We start from the raw sequence: 19,602 nt of genomic DNA, 5'->3' as shown, positions 1-19,602 counted from the left end.
CCGTTTCTTGCCACAGTACTCTGCCACGACTGCGCCACTGCGTAAGCTGCTGAAGCAGGACGAGCCCTGGGTCTGGACACCGGCATGTTCCGACGCAGTGCGCCTACTAAAGTCCCAGCTCACCTCTGCACCGGTCCTGGCGCACTTCGACCTGGTCAGCCCCACCCTGATCACGTGCGACGCCTCTGCCCTCGCCATCGGCGCTGTGATGTCCCAGCTGCAGGGGGGCATCGAGAGACCGATCGCCTTCGCCTTCAGCCCCACAGAACAGAGGTACTCGGTGGGGGAGCGGGAGGCCTTAGCGTGCCTCTGGGCTTGTGAGCGCTTGCACATGTATCTCTACGGGCGTACGTTCACACTTAGGACCGACCACCAGGCCCTCACTACCCTCGTGGCAACGTCAGGCACCGGTCACAAACCGCTCCGCCTCCATCGTTGGGCTGACCGACTGCAGCAGTACAACTTCCGCCTGCAGTTCACGCCAGGCCGCGACAACGTGGTGGCTGACTTGCTGTCACGTGCGATCCCTAGCCCGCCCACAGCCCAACCTTTGGCCCCCAAACGGGACCAGGCTGAACAGGACCTCATCCAGCTCCTCCACAAACCCCTCCACGAGACAGTGTCGCTCCAGGAGCTTCGGGACGCCTCAGCGGACGACCCCGTCCTGTCCACACTCTTGACCTACGTCAGGCAAGGCTGGCCTGGGAAGGTCCCCGACGAGCTCCTCCCTTAGGGTCAGGGAGGAGTTGTCGTGCTGGAACGACACCTGTGTCGCCCGCAGGCTCTGCACTGTGTTCCCTGGTGACCTCCGGGCGCGTGTCCTTGCTATGGCGCACGAGGGTCACCTGGGCATAGTCAGGCTCAAACAGAGGTGCCTTGATGTCGTGTGGTGGCCGGGCATCGACAGGGAAATAGAGGCCCTGGTCAGGGACTGCACTGCTTGCCTTCTTAGCGGCAAGACCAGGGCCCCGGCCCCAACGCCACACCCATGCAGCCGTTAGACTGGCCGTCACAGCCCTGGGAGCACCTGCAGCTTGAGATCTGTGGTGAGCTGCATGGGGTGCCGCACCATCAGAGGTTCCTCGTCGTGGTCTACGACCTCCACTCTAAGTGGCCGGAGGGCCCCAAATGATCTCCCATGAACTGTCCTCATACCTGGCGGGGAAAGGGATTCGCCACATCCGCACGGCGTTCTACAACCCGGCGGCGAACGGGGGAATGGAACGTTTAAATCAAACGCTGAAAAACGGGATCAGGGCTCACTTGGCACAGTCTCCTACAGACGCTGCTGCGCTATCGGGCCACCCGACACGCCACCACAGGAGTCTCCCCAGCCTCCCTCATGCTGGGGCGGGAGCTCCAGCTGCCTCTGGATAGGCTCCGCCCAACACTGGCTCAGGTCCCAGTTCTCCCGGTTCATGCCGCAGTCACTACCCGTCAACGCCAGATGAAGGACCGCTTCGACAGGACCCGACGGGTTAGACCACCTGCCATCGCTGTCTCGAATTGGGTCAGGATCCGACGACCTCATTGAGGCGACAAGCTCCAGTCGTTCTGGTCAGACCCCGTCCAGGTTACCAAACGGCTTGGTCCAGCTTCCTTCAGGTTAGCCGACGGCACTCGCTGGCATGCTAACCGCCTGCGTAAGGTGCAGGCCCCACCGGCGCCCGGACTGGGTGTGCCGGCCGTTACAGCCACGCCGGCTGCACAGTTCGATGTGGCAGCCGCCCCAGCTGTCCAAGCACAGGCCGCAGTCGAAGAGCGGCCACCGGACATTGCTGTTGCACCCGAGGGCCGCGCAGCTCGGACTCGCACCAGGCCTAAACACCTGGGGGACTTTGAGATGGAGTATCACACCTAGGTTGTGTGAAGGGGGGGGAAATGTTATGTCTGGTAGTTAACAGACATACACTGTCACTTTAAGAACTGTTTCTGGTTACGACACTCCCCGTTCCGGTTTACGGCAGTCTGTGTTTACATGCGTTCATGTGTGGTTCAAGAATAAATGGAGTCACATCAGCTCCGACTTGAGTTACGTGTCACGTTATCTTTTACAACATAACAGGCCCTCGAGGATCTGAACTGGGGAACACTCTTCTCTGGGGAAAAGAAATAAAACCACACCTGGTACCATGCATGTAAACCGGGCCCAGCTTTCACATTATCTGTCTCCACTTACACAGTACACGACTATGAATTAACTATAAAGCTAAGTGCAGTATAACTGTTTACAGGAAGTGCTTCACTCGTCAAAGTGAGCTGTGAGGTGTGAAAGAAAGAAGTTTCATTTTTATTTACAGGCTCAAACATGATGGTGTGAAAAAGGTTGTGAGATGATGTGGACGTAAATGGAAAAACTTTCAAACTTATGTACTACCTCTTTAACCTTTTATAATTTCTCCAAAATACTTTACGATGAATATCATCCATCTTTATATGAAAACACTCAGTTTCTTATTATTTAGATGCACTCAGTACACCATATGCAGCACATTATGTCTAATCAAAAAGGTGTTCAGTGTTTGTCCAGGGATGCTTTGACATTTGGAGGTCTGGGGATCAAATCCTCCCCAGAGTGGTGGATGACGACTCCACCTGCTTATCCATAACAGCCCTCATGTCTCCACAATGATACTCACACCAACTTGTTTGGGATTGGGGATGTAGTTCCTCCATTAGGATTTCTGAACTACTTTGACACATTTCAGCCTCAGTAGCAAAGCCTTCAGCAGCTAAATGACATTTACTGAAAGTAATCAAATATTTCTTCAAATTAAACTAATATTTTAATATTTCATAAAAAACCTCCAACATCAAACAGAAAAACAGAGCATGCCAGCAAAATCCCATAAGTGAGGTAAAAACCCCAGTAGTTCTTGGGTTGGTTTACTGTCAAACAACCTTCTCTGTTTGCTTTTTGGTAAAACTCAGCAATGTTTTATGAAAGTACGTCATCAGTACTTCAGAGATAGACAGAAGTTTCTCTACTTTGTGATCCAAATGCATCATGTAGTTTTTGAGGTGCAGCATTTTATCTTACCGTATATGAACAGGATGACGACCACGACTAAAACCACCGTGCACAACACTCCTCGACACAGTGTTGAACCTCTGACAGGTCTTTTCTGCAGAGCACGATGGTTCTGAGTCTGTCGTCCTGCAGAACCAGAGATCATAAACTTTGCAGCCACACATGAATGTATAATACCTGAACATAATTATCTCTAAAGTTGAACTTTATTAACTCCATGTCATTCACTTACCTTCTTCCTGTGACTGAAAAACAGTAAGATTATTCCCAACATCATCAGCAGTCTCATAGATATCCACCTCCTTCTCCTCCCATCCTGCTCCGTCTTCTTGCTCATTTATGTTGTATCTCACCTTTTTTGATAAATCTGGTTTAGAGTAAATATCTGAGGACATCCTGAGAGGACAGAGACAGCCGGACAGGTGCTGTACTTGACTAACTGTGGATCTGCCGTTGAAGTGCTGATCTTCTCTTGTACAATATTCAATGTGACATCCGTGCTGGTTCAGCTGCTGGTGCTTCTTGTTCAGCCTTTGTACATCAAATTTACAACAAACACAAAACACACACATTTCATTGACAGTTACCCAGATGGACAAACGGTTTATTTTTAGCTTCTTTTGCTCTGAGAGAGGAAGAACATGTGAAACTGAGACATGCAGTTGCTGTAGCTCCAGCAGGAAATTAAATCTACCTTCATCCCTCCAACTAAGACGAACTCAATGTTCTTGGTTGATCACTTGATATTTTCACAGATAGTTCAATGTTCTAAATTTTCAAATATGTTTATTTTCCTGCATTCATTTTCAAAGAAATCTTATTATATCCATCTGCTGTATTATTTATTTTCAGGTTTTCTGTTCTAAACAGTAAATCCTTTTATATTTGATCAAAAATATATCTGAAGCCCGATGGGGATTATGGTGTTGAGTTTTTTACTTTTATTTGTTTTTAATTTTCCTGATTTGTGGTCAGTGAATATTTATTTGTATACAGTGGGAACTGAAGTAAATAACATAATCTGGAGAAAACTACTTACCCTGAAGCAATATTACATCTTACCTTTTTAACGTCTCTAAATGTTACAAACTGCTTCAACCTGGTCCTCATTCATCCTTCTACAGTCACATGGAGTTTCTTATAAAATGTTAAATTAGTGGATCTTGTTAAATTGTGTTGTTTGTCTGGAAAGATAATAGTCTGATGCAGGGGCGTTTTTAGGATCCAAAGACATCAGGGGCTAATGAGAAATGATCAGGGGCTGAAACCATCGGCATTATTATAATTTTTTTGCTCTTTTTTATGATGAAAAACGCATAAATAACGCATAAATAACACATAAATAATGCTTTAAACTGTACAAATACATGTATTTTATTGACTGGATCTTTAATTAATCACCTGAATGAACTGATGCATGCCCTTTGCCTAACCTTAATCTAATTTAGACTATCACAGACAGTGGAGATTTCAGGTGGTGGTGATCTCGCAGCTCGCGCATAACGGCAGCACATTCAAGGCGCACAGACAAGGATCTAGGATCATAATGTGTTCGCATGGTATTTTAGTGATAAATTGCATGCTTTGACAATATTGTAGATTATTTCTTGTTGTCAGCAGGCCTACAGTTAATCAATGACCGAAAATATGAGATTTAAAACCACAAGAAAAACAATTCTGGTGACATTTTTTACTGGGTCACTAATGATTTTTACGGGGTCATGTGACCCAATAAAGGTCTGGTGACGCCTCTGGCTGAGACACAGCAGTAAACAGCTGAACAGGGGTGTAAAAATGTTTTTCGCAGGGGCCCATTAGGATAGCCCATGGGGCCCATTTGGGTTCGCCAAACATAATCAGACAAACATAATCAGACCTGCAAACTATAAAGTAAAGAGAGAGGTGACAAGATTGTGTGATGTTAATAGCAAATTTAATAGGCAAAAAGCTTTATAGAATTTAGATTATTTTAACCAGATTATTTTAACCAGATGCGCTATTAAATACAGGTGAGAGAGAAGAAGAAGAGGGACATCTATAACCTACATTGGACACTGCATTGACAACAGGCACTAAAACTATTTTACTCTTCCTTTTCTCTCCTGTCTCCACTCACATTCTCTGTTGTTCTCTGTCCTCCTCAATGGTTGTTGTATCTTCTTTCTCTCTTTCTGCATCTTTCCTGCTCTCTCTCCACTTGGCTTCCATGTTGTCTTTAACATCAGACTCTGATGTTAAACATGTGATCTGCAGCAATGTGGTTAAATGTTTAGCCCTTACATGATGATCTAAGAACTACCTCGGTACGTCTTAGTCACTTATTTCCATCATTACTTTGATTCAGTCAAATAAACTCTGAAAGCTACAGAGCTGAACAGAGACCACTGATCGATCCTTTGTCCCTCTGCCCTCTCGCTGACACTTCGCTCTCTGCTCCCCCGCTTTGTTTTTCTTCTTTCCACCATTAATCTTTTCTTTTCTGCAAAACAATTTCTGGAAAACAGGACCTGGATACCTTACCACGGGAGCTATTTATAATAGTTACCAAAGTCTACCACGTTTATTTTAAACAGTTTTAGTATTTTGTGAGCGTAGCTTATCAGCAGCACAAGCCTGCGCTATCGTGTCGGGGATTGAGGAACTCAGCTAGCAGCAGCTAGCAGAAGCTAATAAGCAGCAAGATGCCTCCCTTTTCCTTTTCCATGGATGATTACCACAAACTGCTCCAGAAGATATCAGTAGGCTACTGGAAACAAAAATGCACAGGCTCGAAGTGAATGGGGAGATAAATGGACAATATGGGAACAAATCTACTCTGACGTGTTCCCAAAACAGTGAAAGGAAGCAGGCTAACAGAAAGCTAACTAACACCACCAAGACGCAACAGGAGCTGGGAGCAAATGGCAATAAATCACAAGTCCTCCCTGGAACTCTCTTGGTGCAAAGCCAAAGCACTACAAATCGCCTCCCTCAGATCTGAGAAAATATCAGGCAGAACCCGGCACCTGCTGACATTTGGACAAACAATTGAAAGTCTGTGAGAAAGCATATTCAGCTACAACACCTGCTTTAACAGAGAAATGGACAAATGTCAGCTCAACGTGTTTCTATGTAACATCACAAATGCAAGACATGAAGGTCCAAGCTTCAGTCTACTATTTTAGATAGTGTACACAAACAAGACCTGCTCCAAGTTTAGGACTCTTTTACGCACACCCTGACAGTCATTTATGGGACATATCATTTTCTATATCCATTCAATTTGTATCCATGATCATGTTTCATTTGGCACAACTAGAAGACATTGTAGTCATTTTAAACTGGAGCTCGAGTAAAACTTACTTTTCAATTATCACGACAAAATCACAAATATAATTAAAGCTGCAAGCAGTGATGAACGGGCCCTCGCACCCTTGTGCACGTTCAGGCGTGCTGCAGTGGAAGCGCTTGTATGACTTGCATGTACCGTATTTTCGCGACCATAAGGCGCACATTTTTTTTTTATTTATTTTTTTTAAATGTGCCGGGCGCCTTATGAAACGGTGCGCCGTGTCTATTACCTGAATTACGGTAATGTAAGGCCGCCCACCATGAGAACGGTAAAAAGAGAAGGGGGCGGGTGAAGCACCCGTGAGTTGCGACGTGAATGAGACTCCACTGAGCTGTTTAATGCGAAACAGATGATGAAGACTTTTAAGGATTTGCTTGATGTGTAAAGTGAAATAAAATACAATCAAACTAAGTTTTGCTCCGCTCGATTTAAATAAGCACACAAGTGTGTGTGTGTTCTGCAGCGCGCGTGTGTTTTGCATGTCGGAACCGAGGATGCACCTGCCGTGGGTTTGCGGGTCCGATCGCCGCATCCACGGGGCAGATCCGGCTGAAATGCCGGTGCTCTTTCCCCTGGAGCCCCTACTACCAGTGCAGGCGGGCTCCTCCGGTCCCGGCCGGTCGGAACCGTCCACATTCCCCGGTTAAAGCCGCGTGATGCACGCTGCTGCAGCCGACTTCCTGGTTCCCCAAGCGGGGTCCGATGACCTGGTTCCCGGCCGCTTTGCGAGAAGGGATTTCTGGGGTACGTCTCAGGTCGGATCAGCTTCACTCTCCGAGATTTCCAGCCAAATCTGTCGGTTACAAACCCGGTACCGGATCTCCGACATCTGCGTGTGTGTATTCGCGGCGCGACACACACACATTCTCATTTATGTGGTGCTTGCCTGGCGCAGCTGATGGACAGAAACCTATGGTGATTTTTAAAAGAAAAACTTTGCATAAGACGTTTCCAGCCGGAGTCATTATAAGGACGAATGAAAAGGGGGGGCTGGATGAAGGGATGATGATCAGGTGTCTGAGACAGGTCTGGGAATTCGGACTGGCGCAGCTGAATTAGCGGAGCTCCTGTCGGATACAACCCGGTACCGGCTCCCCGACAGCACGTGTGTGTGAGCGGGACCAGCGCGGGGGGGGGGCGGAGCGGGACCCGGGACCCGGTCCAGCGCGAGGGAGCAGACGGGGAGCGGACCCGGTCCAGCGCGAGGGAGCAGACGGGGAGCGGACCCGGTCCAGCGCGAGGGAGCAGACGGGGAGCGGGACCCGGGACCGCCGCGGTCGGGATCCGCAGCACAACGGGGTATGAAAAGTTTATTTACTCTTGTGTTGCCTGCCACGCTGATGGACAGAAACTGCAGGCTATGGTGATTTTTAAAAGAAAAGGGTTGCCTAAACAGACTTTTCCAGCCAGAGTGAAATGAAAAGGGCTGGATGGATGAGGAGATGATCGGGTGGCTGAGACAGGTTTATGTGCGGCGACCCGTGGTTTTTTTTAATTCTTTAATGCAGAAACAGAATATGAACCTTTGAAGGGTTTGATTGATGTGAAAAGTGAAATAAAATATCAAACTAAGTTTTGCTTCTGCTCTATTTTTAGCGCGTGTTTTGCAACGCGTGTGTGTGCAGCTCCTTCTCTGTAGACGGCGCCTTTTGGGTCGGTGCGCCGTATGTGTGTTTTAAAACCAAAAATGACACACAAAACTGAGGGTGCGCCTTTCCACACAGTGCGCCATATGGTCGTGAAAATACGGTATATGTCTTCAGGCCTGAGTCAGGCATGACTCTCTATATCAAACCATTCAAAATTGATGGCAGAAAGTAGGAACTATCAGATATCGACCAATCAGATGAAAGGGCGGGGCTTATTTGCACCAATTATGTTCAAGGACTCAAAACCGAGTCCGATGACACCACCCACGACTCTTTATATCAAACCATTCAAAAGTTATGGCAGAAAGTAGGAACTATCAAAAACGGACCAATCAGATGAAGGGGGGCATGCTTTTTGGCGTCTATCGTCGCCGCCACGGTAACGCTTTTGACTGAGAAAATGAATGCGCGTCGTCACAGACGACGCAGATTTTGATGTAGAACACACCTGGGTGCACGTTACGGTTCGGGCTGTATTAACTGCCGAAGGAATGGCATAAACTGTGCCAAAATGACACGATTAATTCAAAATGGCTGACTTCCTGTTAATTTCGGCCATGGCGCCAAGAGACTTTTCTTTAAGTTGCGACATGATACAGGTGTGTACCGATTTTCGTGCATGTACGTCAAACCGTATTGTGGAGCTTGAGCACAAAGTTTTCTAGGGGGCGCTGTTGAGCCATTTTGCCACGCCCATTAATGCAAACCATTAAATATCAAATTTATCGCCAGGCCTGGCTTGCATGCAAAATTTGTTGACTTTTGGGGCACATTTAGGGGGGCAAAAAGGCCCTCCTTTCGTCGGAAGAAGAAGGAAAAAGAAAGAAAGAAAAATTCCTACAGATTCAATAGGGCCTTCGCACTGTAAGTGCTCGGGCCCTAAATATATTTTAACTTTTATTCAACCTTCAATGTGATCAGAGTTACTCTGAGGAGAATAGTCAGTCATGATGACATTGTTCAAGTGAAATGCTGCGTAAACAGTGGACAATTATTTCTGAACCTGAAAATTATTTCATATGTTCAAATTCATGATCAGTATTAATATGAATTCTCTTTAATATGGTGAAATCCATCCATATCGATTTTCAACCTGCAAACTTTCACTCTTCCAACCGACCCCATCACAATGACACTACACCTCCTACTGGACATAAACTGAAAGAAATAAAACGAGATAAGAATATACATATACACATATATATATATATACATACAAAACACAAGTATTATATGGTCTGTCCATACAATTACCACCATAACAAGACATATTGTCTGTAAAACACGAGTTAATGGATATTAATTCACACATTTAAGCCGGGTGTCCCACTTTTATTTGATTTTATTTCATCTTTTTGTAGTCATATGTTCATCATTTAAGTGATTATCTTATCTATGTTTTTGCACTTTGTAAAGCACTTTGTGATTTTATCTGTGAAAAGTACAATACATTTTACTTCCTATTTCAAGGTCACTGATGCTACTAAATGGTAAAGGTTATTCCGGGTTTGTGTTTGTTTGACATGGAACGGTCCTATGATGCATTCCTTTTTATAAAGTTTTTAAATCTATGAACTTTTGGACTATAAACACATTTCAAAACAACACTAACACCGTTCTTATATAACGCACAACAATGTGTGTGTATATAAATGGAGCCTAGTGTGATCAAAGAGAGCAACATCTTATGCCAGTGTCCAGCTGGGGGAAAAACACACCACCATGAGAAGTAATTCCTGCCATAAACACACCATAAATACCACTGGGAGTTATTAGTTATGTTGTGGGTGGAAGGTTCTGAACGTGGTCAGTTGTCTAGTTTCAGTTCAGTGACCAGCCGAGGATTGCGTAGAAATGATGCCATAGCAAGACACATAGCAGCTAAAATGAAGAAAATAGAGATGCACGTTGTTGCACCAACATGGGATACATAATGAACACAACTGTACCGCAATCAGACCTTTGACCTATTTTTGCACCGTAACTGTCCATATTCTAGTTGTGTGTAAACAGAACAGAAGAAGAAGAAAACACGTAAAGTACACAGGGACAAATAAGCATTAACTCGGTCGCTGAATTCCCCAGTTGTGTGTCTTCGGTTGTTTCGCTCACTGAACCTAGATTTGTATGCATTAAATCCACTCTACTCTCAATTAAACCACATGAAGGCTATTTTTCATGCCTGAACTTGGGGAAGTCTTTCAGGGATTATTAAAGTATTTGTCAAATTTAACTTATTAATTTACATTAATCGGCTGCACGTGTGGAAGGAACTCTGTTACATTATACGCCCTGGATATATTTTCCTGTTTTTTCTGTTTGACATTTTAAAGCACTTATGGACTTTGTTGGGAAAGCAGGAGGACATGAAATGGGGAGAGACAAGGTGAAAGACACGCAGCAAGGTGGGACAGGACGGGACTCGAACCCGCGCTGCCTACACGAGGGCCATTGACTCTGGAAACGGCACTTCAGGATTAAATGTATAAACACACAGACGTGTGTGACACCCTGGGCATTTATTGTATTAGTGTGTTATGCCATAATTACTTTGTGTTTTATCTTTGTCCTCCCACTAATACTTATTCTGGTTGTTTATTCCAATTCTTTATGGCTTCTGTGCAGGTGAAAATCTCTGGTTAACAACAGGGTTTTTCACCTGCACTTTATTAACTTTCCTGCAGCGTGATACGAATTCCACCAATAGGTGGCAGGAGCGGTTTAGTCGTGTGTGTAACTGGGTTGTAACCACTGCGTAGAACAGTAGAAAAGCAGCGTAAACGAAGAGCAGCAGCGTCAGCAGCCAACACGTCAGTTTCTGCTCATTTTGGGCTTTTATTCGTTATCTTTTGCAGTTCAATAAGCAGGGGCTTCCGGGTCCAGGGTGGGGGAGAGGAGACGGTGACTGAAATTGTTGAAGAGTGTCTGCGTTCACCAGACTCACCATGTGCTGTTGCAGGGAGGCAGCAGTGGTCCTGGTCCTGCGGGGATCATGGAGATCAGGTGCTGGACTTGGACTGTATTGTAACGAGCGGTCAAGAACCCCTGACCTGTCCCTGCAACGTGGAGTTGAGACCTGGAAGATCCCTGGACAAGACTACATTTAGAGAACCATCTTTACAGCTGAATGAAAACCACTGTTATAGATTCTAGTAGAGGAAAAGCAACTGTCTATGTTTAAGAAGATTAAAGATTAATTCAATTTACTTAAAACAGAAAGATTTAGATTATTATGAACTTAAATGAAAGTTAAATGGAATTTAAATGAGTTTAAGTTTTCTGATCCGTTAAGACCTTTAGACTCCTCGATGAACACAATAATTTGACTTAATTATTCCCAAACATTTATGACAGGAGGCAAAATATAATTTAGAGAACTATAAATAATCAAATATATGTAGGAGATATGGTTGGATATGACCATCTGACTATTTATTGCTCTTCAAAATATCAAGACATGAAAATGAAACCAAAATGTTTGAAGGTCATAATTCAAAGTCCTTAGACATGTAAAGTGTGAGGATGTTGTTAAAATGATCAGGTTCAGATCAGAAATGTGACGTCAGTGATGTGATCTTCTGCATTTTCAGGTGTTTACATCATACATGGGACGACGATTTAATTGCGGGGGGCAGATTGTAGCAGGACAGTCCTCGGTCCTGTGACGTCACTTTTAGTGACGGTATAAAAGGGGAGTTGCATACCTGTCTTTCTCTTGCTCCCGGAGGCTGGGCTTCATTGTCACCTGACGTCCGTCGCTTCCGCCCCTGGGTGAGGCTCTCTTGGGTGTTGCTGCTGGCTGCATGCTGCTTATGCTGCTCACCGTTCTGTGCGCCACTCACTGTTTACTGCCGGTTGCGCATGGGCTGCGCTTACACCTCTCTCCATGCCGTATTGGCCAGGACTGCCTGATCGGTTAAAGATGTCCATGTAGCCACCGCTAAACCCCTGCTGCTTTGCCTTCTTTTGGAGCTGCTTTGTCTTGCCGGAGCACCGTGTCGCTTCGGAGCTCCGTGACGTCAGACGCCGCTTTGGGCTGCTGAATGACTGCTTGCTCGAGGAGTTGCGGAGCCAAGATGGCGGTGGCGTAGGTTGTTTGGTGCGCAGTTTCTCCGTCAAACAACTTGAGGCTTTGTGAATAGGCAGACAGAACATGCGGTAATTTAAACGTTTTTATGATACAAAAGTGACTTTAATAAATTAATATTTTGGTGCCAGGACTAAAAACCTGTGGAAAAAGTAAATAACGTCGGGAACTACGTGAAGGTAAAAGTTTGAACACAAGCTAGCTAACGCGCCAACGGACGTTAACGTCAAAGAAAGATGTCTTCGAATGCTAAAATGAATGACTCTGAAAAGTCCGCTGAAATTGCTGCGACAAGTGAGGAGGACATAGAAATTACCCCCGAAGATACAATGGACACACTCTCGGTCCAGTCTGACACTCAAGCGAGGAGTGCTAACAAGAGGAAGAAACGAGACTTCAACGGTGACAGTGCAAGTGTGGACATTTTGGCAGCTATCCAGGAGCTCTCTGTTAAACATGACGAGACGTACCGTAAGATTTCAGTGATTGAATCCACGACGGAAACAACGTCTCAACACATTGAAAAACTCTCTCATACAGTTGAGCAGCTTGTGGTTGATATTAATCACCACAAAGAAATTTTGAAGCGGACAGAAACAGACATTGAACAACTGAAAAGAGAGAACCGGCTTTTGAGAGCAGGAGTTGCTGAAAACAAGCGCTACAGTTACAGATGGGCATTGAAACTACATGGAGTAAGAGAGGAGGTGAACGAGGACGTGAGAACAGTGGTGATTGACATCCTCGGGAAAGTGGCTCCGGGACTTCAGGAATATCTACAAGAGAGTGTCGACATTGCGCATCGCCTTGGTCCGAGGAGGAAGGACGGGTCCCACCGGTCCCTCATCATCCTCTTCGCGCTGCGCCGCATGCGTGATGCTGTTTGGAAAAGTGCCAGGGGCTGCAAGTACCTGCGGAGCAACAAGCTGCGTCTCACCGAGGCGCTCTCTCCAGAAGACCGACTGGCCAGAGAAAAACTCTGGCCACTTGTGGAAAAAGCAAGGAAAGAAGGTAAAAAGGCGTCCTTCCTAGGACCGTATGCTCTGATAGAGGGGAAGAAAATTGACCATTTAGACATTGAGTAAGTCAGATAAATGAAGAGATGTGTCATATAGCCTACTGCACGCCTCCAGGATGGTTATAAAAGAACTAATAGACTTATTGACTATGAACTATTAACTCTGGGGGGTGACGGAAGGTTGCTTCTTCCAAACATTTCACATCTCCAGGAAGATTATCTAGGTCAGAGATGACCGAAGCAGATGTTTCCACACTGAGCTTTAAGAGACTCCTTGTAGTTGAAAGTCGTTGTTAAAACCACCAGCAGTTACATTCAGTGGATTAATTCCACATTTCTATACAAGTCTATACAAATTGTTTGTTCCAAATGATTCTATAAGATATTCACACTTTTGCCTTTTCATAACAATTCATTGTGTGTTCATAGCTTATACAATATATTCATGATATTTAGTTTATATAACTTACAGTTAAAAACAGAAGGAAAATTTGTTATGTTAAAATGGCATTATTCTGGGTTTAACTAAACATCTTTAATTGTTATTGGTTAAATCAGTTTTAACTAAAAACATTTATGGTGCCTAAATGTAATTTTTCTATAGTCACAATTTTGTTTTGGCTGTCTATCACAGCCTTGTTTCAGGAATTTAAAACACACTTTAAAGTCCTGGTTATCTATTTGTGAGAGCTACTTCATTCTTGTATTTCTGTATTTTTTTTAAATTTTTTTAATTTTATTTACTTATTTATTTATTTATTTTTTTGATGGATCTTAAGTTTGATTCTTTAACGGTTATGTCATTGAATGTCAGAGGTATACGTGATTTGCTGAAAAGAAAAGCCACTTTTCTATTCTGTAAAAGTAGTGAGGCTGACCTAGTATTTTTACAAGAAACACATTCAAGTGAGTCAGATATAAAGTTTTGGAAAGGGCAGTGGGGAAATAAGATTTACTGCAGTCATGGTACCAACCGTTCTGCTGGAGTTTCTATTTTTTTGCATAGATTTAAAGGGGAGGTCTTAGAGGTGGTGTCTTCACATGATGGTAGATGGATTCTTGTCATCTTGAAGCATGATAATTCAAATTTTATAGCATGTAATATTTATGGGCATAACTCTCATTCGTCCAATAAGATACTTTTTTGTCGGATAACCTCAAAAATAAATGAACTCTTACACAAATATCCTAACTCTTATGTAGTATTAGGTGGTGATTTTAATGAGTGTCCTGATGATACATTAGATAGATTCCCCCCAAAGCTCTGTCAATCTCTTGTGAGCGACAATATTGTTTCAAAACTTTGCTCGGATCTCTCCCTGACTGATACATGGCGGTTTTTCAACCCAGATACACAGGATTTTACATGGTCTAAGAGTAACCTTACATGTAGATCTAGAATCGATCTTTTTTTAATTTCTTCCTCTGCACTTCAGTATGTGAAAGATGTCTCCCATTCTTTTGCCCCTTTGTCGGATCATAAGAAGATCACATTGAAATTAGGGAGGTTAGAAAACACATCTAAATTACGAGGATACTGGAAATTTAATAATGCCCTCCTTAATGATAACTGCTTCAATGACAGTATAAAACATCTTGCTAGTGAACTTTTTAATAACATTAGGGGCAATGAATATACACAAAAATGGGAATACTTCAAATTTATGACAATAAATATTGCTGTAAAGAGAGGTAAAGAGTTAAAAGCTCTAAAAAATAGAACTGAGGCTGAGTTACTGAGCAGGATTGGTCTCCTCTTATCTAAGCCCAGTATGTCTTCTGAAGAGGAGTTAGAAGTAAAGGAGATACAATTAAAAATAGATCAGATTTACATTGAATTAGCCAAGGGTGCATTTGTAAGATCTAGAGCCAAGTGGTTGGAAGAAGGGGAAGCAAACTCCAGCTATTTTTTTGCTTTGGAGAAAAGGAATGGTCAAAGGAAGTCACTAAGTATGCTAAATATTAACGGTAGTAATTGTATGGACCAAAAATTAATATCTGATTCTGTTTTTTCCTTTTATAGCAATTTGTACAAATCAGAATTCAACAACCCCTCTTGTGAAATGTTTATGGATAAAATTAAAAAACACATAGTCACAATTGATGAAGACTTGAAAAAGACTTGTGACTCTAATCTGACCAGAGAGGAGATCAAAACTGCTCTTTTCTCAATGAAAAAGGGTAAAGCCCCTGGTGTAGATGGGCTTTCAGTTGAATTTTATGTTCACTTTTGGGATATCATTCAGGAACCTCTATTTTGTATGTACTGTGAGTGTGTTGGTCAGGGACAGATGAGTACAACTATGAAACAGGGTGTTATCTCGCTAATCCCAAAGCCAGATAAAGACAATTTATTGATAGAAAACTGGAGGCCTATTACTCTCCTTACTATTGATTACAAAATTCTGGCCTCAGTTTATGCAACTAGATTAAAAACAGGTCTACCTCATATTGTTGCTGAAACACAATCAGGGTTCATTAAAGATAGACACATAAGTAATAACATCAGACTTATTTTGGATCTATTGGACTATGCAGACTCAGTACACTCAGATGCGTTCATTTTATTTTTAGACTTTTACAAAGCCTTTGACACTATAGAGCATAAGTTTCTTATAGAATGTCTTAAATTGTTTGGTTTTGGAAGTCAATTCATTGATACTATTGAAATGTTTTATAAAGGAATTAATAGCTCGGTGATTATCAATCACAACACCTCGAATAGATTTGATATAAATCGCGGCGTAAGACAAGGATGTCCGATCGCACCATTTCTCTTTATTTTAGTTGTCGAACTATTGTCATTAAATGTAGTACATGATGAAGAATTTAAGGGCATTTCTATATTTAATAGAGAAATAAGAATTTCTCAGCTGGCGGACGATACAACACTTTTCCTGAAAGACAAAGAACAGTTGGTCAAAGCTTTTGACTTAGTTACACAGTTCTCATTAGCTTCAGGTCTGAAACTCAATGTATCCAAATGTGAATTATTACCCATACATAATTGTGTTGATACTTTCATAGATAATATCCCTGTAAAAACCACAGTCAAGTATTTAGGCATTCAAATAACAAAAAATTTAATAGCAAGGCAACATCTCAATTTTTCTGGAAGAATTAAAAAGACTAGAGATATTTTTAACCTTTGGCTGCAGAGAGACTTAACATTATATGGAAGAGTCCTTTTGTCAAAAGCTGAAGGGATTTCTCATTTTGTTTATCCATCTCTTTCTCTTTTTGTGAATGATGTAACTGCTAATGAAATTAACAGGCTATTTCTGAATTTTATCTGGAGAAATAAAACGCACAAAATTAAAGATGCAGTTCTATCTAATCGCAGAGCGGAAGGTGGTCTTGAAGTGATTAATTTCATTGATATCATTAATACTTTTAAAGTCAATTGGTTAAAAAGATGTTTAAAATATCAAAATTCATTGTGGTTCTTCATCCCCAATCATATTTTTAATAGTATTGGTGGACTTGCTTTTGTTTTAAACTGTAACTACCTACCTGACAAACTTCCCATCACACTATCTAAATTTCATCAGCAGTCACTTCTTTCCTGGAAGCTGTGCTTCATTCACAATTTTTCTCCTCACAAAACTTTGTTATGGAATAACCAATGTATAACTATTAGGAATAAGTCTCTTTTCTATCCCAAATGGTCTGAGAGAAATATTAATAATATCTTATCAGTTTTGGATGAACATGGTCTTGTCCTGTCTTATGAGAGTTTCATATCTCGTCATAATTTTCCTATACCTTTCAAGGAATACAACTCGGTGATAAAAGCAATCCCTTCTGGCTTACTCAATTTAATGAAAAGTCACTTATCTTTCTGTCAAGAAAGTAGACCAGAGGGCTTGTCTGTTTTACTTTTGAATGGTATTAACATACAAGATAAGAAATGTAACAATAAACATATAAGGAACATTTTTCAAGAAAAAAAGAGGTTTTCACCACGAGGAAAATTTTATTGGCGCTCTTATTTAGAGGACATAGACTGGGAAAAAGCATGGCTATTACCTTACAAGTACTGTATTCATAACAAAGTAAAAGAAACTCATTTCAAAATTCTTCACAAGATATATCCTGTTAACGTTTTCATTTCAAAATTCACAGATGTGGATAGCTCTTGTGTTTTTTGTGGGCATGCTGATGAAACTTTAAACCATCTGTTTTTTGAATGTAACATCACAATGCAATTTTGGTCGAACATGTCTTCTCATATCTTCACCTTTGTTGATATGTCATACTGTTTTTCTCTTAAAGATGTTATATGTTATTATGAAAATAAGAACAAGTGCCTTCAGTACTTAGTTAATTTTTTCATTTTGTTTGGAAAATATTTCATTCATAAGCAAAAATTTGCAGCCTCCAAGCCAACCTTTCCACATTTTCTCATCGAATTTAACTCACTTTATAAATCCTTAGCCCTTGTTAATAATAAAAAGAATAAAACATTTTTAGATAGCTATGATAAAATATTTACTGTGCTACCTGACATTTGATGAAGTTTTTGATCAGATTATTTAATTTTGTATTTATTTATTAATTATTTATGTATTGGTTTTTGTTTATGAATTGTTGAAAATGAATTTTGTATACTACAATATTTACTATGCTGCCTGAAATTTGATGTTTTTGATGAAAGATTTAATTTTGTATTCACTTATTTATTCAGTATGTATTTATTTGTTTTTGTTTATGAACTGTTAAATGACTGTTTATTAACTGTCAAAAAAAAAAAAAAAAAAAAAAAAAAAAAAAAAAAAAAAAAAAAAAAAAAAAAAAAAAAAGACTGCTTGCTCGAGCTAACCACCGCTGTCACGGCTGACCCGGCCCGTGTTCACTCTGCCTGGCTGACTGCTGGCTGGCTGGGCGTATTGCTGCTCCGCACGCTGTTTGCTGTTGAGCCACATTTTAGTGTGTGTGTGTGTGTGCGCGTGTGTATGTGAGAGAAAACAGTGTGGGACTTGGTTTATTAGTTGTTGTTTTGTGTGTTTGTTGGTTCTGTTTATTTAGGTATTTGTGATTTTGTATATTTTGAGTGGCCAGCAAGTGATTGTTGAGCCTAATTACGTTAATTTAAGTCTATTAATTTCCTTTTTGTGTTAATTTGTGTTAATTTGTTCCCTAACTGTCCTCTGATTTCCTCCCTCTCAGGTGCTGAGCTGACGGTGGTGGATTGGTGTCTGGTGGTGGTGCCCCTGCCTTTTGTTGTGTGCTGTGTTTAAGTTTTTCACTTTATTTATTTTATTGCACGTGTGGTGTTTTAAGTATCCCCTCTTAGTTGACCCATCCACACCAGAAAGTCTCAGCCCTGATTGGTCCCCTTTTAAACCTCCCCTCGAATGATTTCCTTTAATAGATCATTTTTAAAACGAAACAATTGAATAAAAACAACCCTATTTTTGTATAAATTGAAGCACCGTCTCTGCCTCCCTTTGTGATGAACCTGAGTGCTCTTTTTCTTCTGAAATAGCTTACTTTAATTTCCCTGGGTGAAACTCCCAGGGTGGCGTTGTTTGGCAACAGTACAAATCGTTTAAAATACAACTCTGACTAAAAACTACCTCTTCGTGCCGCCACACATGGAAGAGAAGCCTCAAGCTATTAGGTTTTATTCTAACATTACAGAACATTTAGAAGAATATTTTATCCCAAGTGACTCACATCAGAGGACAACAGTCAAGTCACAGTAACATGGTAAACTGAACAATAAGTTAATAAAGAATTCAGGGGCGAGTTAAGACATTACAGCGTTTACGTAGAGCAGCTTGGCTCTGCTGTTCTCATAACTCTCCACTTTTCACCACTGAGGAACCACAGAGGACAGTGTTCTATTCCAGGGCTCAAGGGCTTCTGTCCTGGAGGTTTTATATGTTTCCCTGCCTCAACACAGCTGTTTCAAATGAGTGTCATTGACAAACTTTTGCAGTTCAACATAACAATCTGATGGTGATCTGTATATTTGACAGCAGCCACTCGAGGGCTGGAGTCGGACCACATTCTCAACTGAGATGATCTTGTGTGAAGAGAGGACGAGGTCACATGATGTTCTCCTGATGAACGCAACACCCATTCTAACTTCTTCATACTAAGCATTTTAGATCAGGCCACATACAATTATCAGTAGATGAAAGCTTCATTGAAGACTTAATAGCAATGGTGGGATTTGAACCCACACCTCTTTTGAGACTGGAGCCTTAATCCGGCACCTTAGACCACTCAGCCACACTACCAACTACTGGGGAGACAAAAGCTGCTTATTCTTTCCAGTTCATTTCACTTCATTTTACCTTTTTCATGTCAATTCACAACAAAAGTGATCTGAAGTTTCCATCCATTCATTCATTCATGCATGAACTCAAACTGGTTCCCATCTTGAATCTCAGGTCTCTATCAAAACATAGACATTTGATGGAGAGAGTTTGTTTCTTCTGGTAGTCTGCTTGGTTTGGGCCTGTGTCAAACTCATCT

Source organism: Cololabis saira, chromosome 15, assembly GCF_033807715.1.
Source record: "Cololabis saira isolate AMF1-May2022 chromosome 15, fColSai1.1, whole genome shotgun sequence".
Taxonomy (NCBI): Eukaryota; Metazoa; Chordata; class Actinopteri; order Beloniformes; family Belonidae; genus Cololabis; species Cololabis saira.
Note: the sequence above shows the minus strand (reverse complement) of the source record.